This window comes from Thunnus albacares, chromosome 12, assembly GCF_914725855.1.
Source record: "Thunnus albacares chromosome 12, fThuAlb1.1, whole genome shotgun sequence".
Lineage (NCBI taxonomy): Eukaryota > Metazoa > Chordata > Actinopteri > Scombriformes > Scombridae > Thunnus > Thunnus albacares.
Window position 1 is genome coordinate 22,067,360 of NC_058117.1, and position 7,890 is coordinate 22,075,249.

The following is a 7,890-nucleotide window of genomic DNA, read 5'->3' on the forward strand; positions in this document are numbered from 1 at the left end:
CCCTGGGTCCTTCAGCTGGAGGATATCCCAATGCTGCAATATTATGGTGCAGCTTCAGCATCTCAAGAAGAAGAAGAGGCCTAAGGATTTCTTGTTAATAGCAGTTTATTAGGAAGGAACAAGATCAAAATTTAATACAATGCAATGCTAACAAAGTGTAATAATATACATTGTGGGGGAGAAATATTAAATGTGATATTAGATACATTTTGCCATGCTGTAGAAATCAGTTGAGACGGCTCACTCATCACAATTTCACAAGCTGTTCCTCGACATTATATAATCACATTTTTTAATGACATTTCTAACTATCAAGTCAATGCCATTGTTAGACTTGTGGTGTCAGCATGAAGTCATATTTTTGCTGTAATTTAAAGCTGTTAAATTATATCCTCGTTTTATCAAATCAGACATCTCTTATTGCATGTCAAATTGTATTGTAAGATAAGCATATCATTCCAAGCCCAGTAAATCATTTAAATAAAAAAAGACTGTAGTATTGGCACTCAGCTTACCGGACCTTTGTGCGTAAGTGTTAGGGTTATCTGGGAAGAGGTGAGGGTGCTTATTCCATCCTGTGTGGTAACCAAGATCTGGAGAGCCTTTCCTGAAGATTCAGGAGTCTGTGTTAGCTTCAGGTTCCCCCCTTTAAGAGCTCATTAGCTTTTTTTAAAAAAATAAATCTGACTCCGATTTTATAGTTAATTATTTTATGTAATTGGAAGCAACATTAAAAATTAACTTTATATAGGGTTCTTATGTTTGTCCATTTACAGTGATTATGTATTTACAATGATTATTTATTCACAATGTTTTACAATGATTATTCAGATGCAAACCATGGCCAGAGACATGCCAGTGCTCCCTGAAGATCAGGCCTCTCAAAATTGACAGCCACTTCCTCCAGGAGCCATTATGACGTGTCCACATAGTCTAAGGCAAAAGAAGACACACAGAACAGAGAACTTGTGAGGCAAGAGAACAAGTTAAGGCAACAAATTGTTTGCATACTATTCTCAGATGTGATTCTGTGTCTTTCTATGTAAGGTTTAGTCTTACAAATACATTTTCCAATCCTTTTAATTGGATGTTTGATAAACATGAAAAAATGAATAACCTTTTTTTTTTCAGTCTCACTCCCCCATGGGGGCACCTGTGCTCCTGAGGTCTAGATACCATCAGACTTTTCCCCCCAGCAGATGGCAGTATGGCATAACTGGTATGGACAAGTAGGAGTGACTGTTGCATCAAGTCCTGTATAATTTTGCATTATTGGTTTTGAAAATTGGTTTTATAAATAAATGCGACCTTCTTTGTGTGCTTTTATTATTTTATCGATTTGCTACTATATTAAAAATGTTTTGCTCTTTAGAATGTGTTGTGTTTCACCAATAATTTTGTAATATTATTGTATCTTTCTATTTCCATGAAGCAATACTAAGAATATTAACAACTTCTGAAAGTGACAGGAATTTGCCTGACAAAGCTATGAATGGAAATAATACAAACCTTATCAGTCCATGTCATGTTGAAACCCTTTTAGTTTATAAGTAAACAAAAATGACTGAATTACCTCCTTGGCAGAGGTACTTAAAATTGGAACTTGCCACATGTGGGATTTTTCTTTACAAAGGTGATGGAGTACACACCCTTCCTGTACTTGGGGTATCAGACCTTCACCTTGGCCTCTCCATTTGTGGTCCAAGCTTCCCCGCGGTCTGCATTCCCATTGTAGTGCATGCACGCTAAAAGCAATCTAAATATAAAAAAGGGACTATTAGTAGGCCTACAATACATGCAGATATCCGAAGTAAAAAGTAAGAAGGTTAACCATTATGCCAAATTTTGAACTTTAATGGGTTAAAAAAAGATTTACGGTTTATATTAAGCTGGAAACATTCTCACTAAATGAGTACAGACCATGAAGTAACCAGCCTGGACAGCATTCCTTTAGAGAGAGAGGGAACACAATGTTCTTTGGGGTGAACCTAAGGAGCAGGCAGTGAAATCCCTCAGTAAATGAAGTCTAGTAGTAGGGACTGACCTTTGAAACGTCTTTCTACAGACAATCTTTCCACATCAAGTCACAAATCTTTTCACAAGCTTTGGTACCTTTGACACATGATAAAACAAGTATCAGGATTTCAACATGACCTGGGTTCTTAAACCCCATGAAAACCTGGATAAGTCATAAAGTTATAGATTATAATCAAAGGTGAATAGGAGTAAGGAAAATAAAAGTATAAGAGGGATATATTTGTCATGAAAATTAAGTTTTTTATCTGATTTGACATGTTCCTCCTGCAAGATTTAAATAATCAACTTCAATGTTAAAAAAAAGGCTCATTAGGCTACTTTGGCTTTTTTTTCTTGACAGAGGTACATCTCTCATAAGCTGTGATTTTTAATTTAAAAGAAGTCATACAGTTTTAGGAGCAGCATCATTCACATGCTGTTGACAGAAATGTAAATGTCTCACTTGGCTCTGTTGTCACCATAACAGCATGCTACACGACACGCACCCCTAACCATCCCACTGCTCATGGCCATACCTAACCAAGTGAGTGTGTCATATAGTAAAGTGGGTGTGTTGTGTAGTATACATGTTGTATACTGTGAGTCTGCAGATTGACCCACTTGGTTTGAAGCCCAGAGTTGCTGCTTATGGTCAGAGCCATCTTTTCCATTTGGAGCCAGGTCCTTCCAAATAAGGAGCCTGGAAACACGCTCCGCTACATCTGACTCAAGCTAACTCTAACTTATTGGGAACACCAAGTGGTGCAGATTTGTGCTAACATTAGCTAACTGACACAGAAGGTATCATTATCAAGTAACATTAAACTTACAGCAATATTATGTCAATAGTCCGACTCAGTGCGAGTCCCAGAGCCAGAGAGCAAACTGTCAATCACAGCTGTCAATCAACACCCACACGGCAAACATCGAAGCTACTTTTCATCTTTATATCTTATTATGGGAGCAATGATTTCCAATTGACCACCAGCATACTTATTAGAGTTTGAAATTGAGACCATGAGAGAAGCTGATGCTTTTTGAATGGGAATCTGTTGGAGCCACGGATTTTTTGGATCCATTATCTTGTGACCGTGAGTGGTATTGCACTTTAAGGGACTTTGGCATTGGCTTCAGTTGTAAGCTTTTTTTTTTTGTAAGATTTTTTTCCATAAAAAGGATGTCACTGTTTGCATGCCCGACATGTTGGGACATTTTCATTTCTAAAATAAGTATTTTTATGAGAAAATGCTTGAATAAAAGGTTGAAAGATTAATGGTAGAAGTTATGGTTATTATTTATTGGTAAGTTAACCAATGGATTAATTGACTAATGAGAAAATAACTGATAGAATACTCAAAAAAAAAATTGTTAGATTAATCAACTAATCAAAAAAATAATCAATAGATTGACTACCAACCAATTACATTTCCTGTTTCTAAATTTAGATAAAACTGAGGTGCTGGTTGTTGGCCCTGCTAGACACTGACACCAGTTTGATAACAGTAACACTGTCACGTTTGTACACTGGTAAATGACTCAGAAGAAGGACTACACAGGGAGCCAGGGATGTGTGCATAATAATATTCTTTATTTAATTTTATTTAATTATCTTAACAGTCAGATGAGGAAGAGGCAGGGGCAAAAATCCATAGACTACTAAGGTCAGAACCAGAGTGTCAGTCCGCCTGGCAAACAAATGAGGAAGAGGCATAAGGCAAAGATTACAGAAAAAGTCCACAGGTCGTACACAAGAGCTCACTGGGAAACTAAGAACAAATACATTAGGAACACTGAGATAACATGAGGGAAACAACAAGGAATGGCTAGAAGTCTTACTTGCAAAATGTACAACAAAGACAATCTGGAAACTAAACAAGAGAAACACTGCGTTTTAAATACACAGGGACTGATTACTAACTAAACACAGGTGAGTGAAACAAGACACAGGTGAAACACAAGGCAATCAACAAAGGTGAGAAAACACAGGAAGTAAAGGTAATAAAACACAAGAAGAAGACATTTCAAAATAAAACAGGAACTAAACTAAAAGTCCGAACACAAACATAGAAATTATCAGTATTATCCCTCTCTCTCTGCTGTCTGTTCTTGTCTTTTCTCCCGTGTATGTGAATAGTGTGATGTGAATCTCCCCTGTGTACATGTGTTCTCCTGCCAGGTCTCCATGTTAATGGAGTTTGCATGGCTCAGGTCCTCTTCTGTTCTGGTGGCACCTGGAAGCTGCTTGGCATCCTCTTCATCACATTCATCATATATATTATAAATCCATTATAATTTTGTTATCCTGTTCAATACTGTATTCTGTAATTTGTGTTCTGTTCTATACACACAACATCTATTGCACATCTGTCTGTCCTGGGAGAGGGACCCCTCCTCCGTTGCTCTTCCCAAAGTTTCTTCCCTTTTTGTCCTCATTAAAGGTTTAAAGGGAGATTTTCCTTATTCGTATTGAGGATCTAAGGACAGAGGATGTTGTATTGCTGTACAGATTGTAAAGCCCCCTGAGGCAAATTTGTTATTAGGCTATATAAATAAAATTAACTTGACTTGACTATTCTGTTAAAAGACTGCCAAACTAGGAGGAATGAGTCATGGGATATGATTGGCATTTGGCAAATACAATAAAATCTCTATCACAGTTCCACTGCAGCATTCTTCTCCGTGACAGACACTAGAGTGTAAACAGAATTTACATTAAAAAGGTTGCATCTTTGGATGAGATGACCTTACTTAGGACATATAACGTAGTGACTCTTGCTGTCTGTCTGTTCAAGTAGTTTGTAATGAAACGTTTGGAATTGAAATAAGGAATGAATAATATAGTAAATAAGTGCGTTATTATATAAAATAATATCATATATGTGAAATTTAACTTTATCTTAACTCATGGTACATTTACTAGCTTTTAACCATATCTCACAATCTTGATCTGAGCAAAAATTGTTTTTTTTTGTCAAACTACTATTTTTAGGGTAAAGAATGAACTTTTTATGCTCAATAATATACTGTACCTCTAAGATTTATTGCCTGAGCCAAATTCCCACTCAAGCATTTGATGCTACCATCCAATGAAGTGAGATATTTGTCTGTTTTTAGTCCTCACACACCTGGGCATTTCTTCATTAATGTACATTTCCATATAAAGATAAAACGCAGAAGTCTTTGACTTGTGCTTAAGCTGCTTTTACACAAAACCAGCAATGTCTACTTAGTGCCCTTTACTCCATGACATCAGTAGTTCTCTCCCTCACATCGCTGTAATGAAGCCATTTATATTAGTGACAAATGTGATCATTCTTCTCTCTTTCTTCTTGTCTCTTTTATCAACTCCACTTGGAGCTGGTGCTCAGTGTGTGTGACCATCTCTCCAAACAATGATATCCAACTCACTCAATATCAGTCATTAAAATTTAGCGAAGAGTGCAAAGCATATCAGGTTCCTCATTCAGGCTGTGGATGAATTTTTCAAAGTCCTATTACCTCTTCAGGCACCACTGCTGATGTCTCAAGGCTGCACGCTGTGACAGTGCCGTTGCTTGTCTCTGCTGTTACTGTAGCTGAGGCGTGACAAAAGCTGAATCAACAATAACAACATGAGTCTCAGGGAGGCTTTACTGATTCATTTACTACTGCTTGTTGAAAAAAAATAAGTTGCTATTTGTTATCTTGAAGGAGAAAAGCTTAAATTTGATGGGAACTTTTTATCTTGCAGGTAATGTGTGTACATTGAAAGTTGGGCCACAATTGTTCAATTTCAGCCTGTAATACACTGTCAGAGGTTGTATCTGGTTGCACCAAAATAGTAAAATAAGTAAGCAAGGAAAGATCCATCTACTTTACTCAGTATCGTCTTTCTTTGAGCTGTAATGAAACATATAACTGTTGTAATGATAATGAGTCAAATGTGGAGGAATCCTCTCTGCTCCATCTGGCAATATCTCCAGTCCAAACTTCCCAGGCCTGTATCCCTACAACATTGACTGTTCCTGGCTAATTGTGGTGGCAGAGGGCTCATCTGTCCTCCTCACTTTTTACCACTTTGAGCTGGAGTACCATGCCAACTGTGCTTACGATTTCATCAAGATCCACAATGGCATATCTGAGGATGAGGGGAACCTCCTTGGCACGTTTTGTGGTGACATCTTATGGGGTTCAGTGTTGGCTACAGAAAAAGTAACTCATCATATTTTACACAATGTACAAGAGATCAGGTGCAACGGAGTGGATTCTTTCTGGCCAGGTGTCAACACAATAATAACTAATTTTCAATAAAGATTTTTATGAAAAGGAAGTGGCTATTGGTCCGTGTCAATAATCTGTTTATTGTTGGTGCATGCCTGGTGTGCCTCCAACATAGGAGATGACCCCTCCCACCTCCTTCTCTCCTCCAGAGCATCCATGCCAGGTCTGTCAGACTATGTGTAACAGTGACAGTAATCACCAATCACCGAACTGAACTGAACCCATCAAACAAAGCTCAACATGCACACACATATGTTGGACTGCACCAGCCACTTTCTTTGGGATTGATTGTGAACTATTTTGGACTATATTTTTGGACCATATTCTTTATTCTGTGTCCTGAGATCACTGTGTATATTTCCTAAATTACTGTATTTATTATCATCCCTACATGGCCCTTGTAAATTGGAAACACCACAAACATGTTCAGCACAGTATGCTGGATTGCACTCAAACATATTCAGCAGTACCGACACAAGACATGACTATATATGGCTGACCAGTGTACATCTGTTTTTAGTGATTGTATATGTGTTTCTTTTCAGTGACTTTTAGTGGTGTCTCATCTGTCATATATGTTGCACTGTGGAAAACGATATTTTGCTGCCATGTATGCCGAGTGTGTACTACGGAAGTGACCATAAAGAACTTAAAATTGAACACTTCTGCAATGCAAAACACCATCTCTGACAGAAACTTGGTAGAGCAGAGCTCATCACCCATCTCACACTATCCCTACTACGAATAATGTGAACGTCCTTGAGTGGTCTAGCCAAAGCCCAGACTTGAATCCAATTGAAACTCTGCAGCATAACTTTTAGGCAGCTGCTCACAGACTTTCCCCATTTGACCTTGTCAAGCATAAACCAATTTCGTTAAACAGCTGAAAACAGCTAGCCTGTCTCTGTCCGAAGGTAACAAAATCCACCTACCAGCACCTGTAATATGGAGGACCACAGGTGTTATGAAAATTGTTATCAAGCTTACTAATTAACATGTTATATCTTGTTTAATTCATACAAAAACCTCATTGTTTAAAAAATAAACTATTTCTTGGCTGGGTGCAGTGACTCCAGGCAGTCAAACAGTGTGATTTCACAAACACAATACAACATGTTAATTAGTGATCTTTAGAGGTGCCAGTAATACCTTTGGTCAGAGCCAGGCTGGCTGTTTCCTGTTTTTATTCTTCTTTATGCTAAACTAAGCAAGCTGGCTGCAGGATCCAGCTTCATATTTAATGGACACATGTGGAAATAGTATCAATCTTCTCATCTAAGTCTTGGCAAGAAAAGCAAATATTTCCCAAAATTTCTAACTTCCTTTAAACTGTTCAGGAGGTATGTTGTTTTGTCAGAGACTTAAATTGCATAAACTCTTACTTTTTTAAGACTCACTTGTATCAAATAGTGGATGGAGCATCTGATTTTTTTTTTTTTGCTCAGTGATATAACTTTGCAAACAATGCAGCCAAGCTACAAAGTGAGCAATTAGCGCTTGCTCCAGCACACAATCTCAGCATGAATGCCAACCTGGTTAATGAGTGAGCAGGAGCATACAGCACAGCAGCATTGTTTTCAGCAGCATTTTGTTTTCTGTCCGTGATGTCTCATG

The 7,890-nt window shown here is 37.8% G+C and overlaps 1 long non-coding RNA gene across 1 annotated transcript; it reads right to left on the reverse strand.

Annotated features, from left to right (window-relative positions):
• Nucleotides 1–886: 886 nt before the first annotated feature.
• Nucleotides 887–1,946, reverse strand: LOC122994649. The gene is made up of 3 exons (XR_006406642.1): nucleotides 1,877–1,946; nucleotides 1,650–1,756; nucleotides 887–933 (listed from the first exon to the last, which is right to left on the reverse strand). It is a non-coding gene; the product is annotated as an uncharacterized LOC122994649 (long non-coding RNA).
• Nucleotides 1,947–7,890: the final 5,944 nt, after the last annotated feature.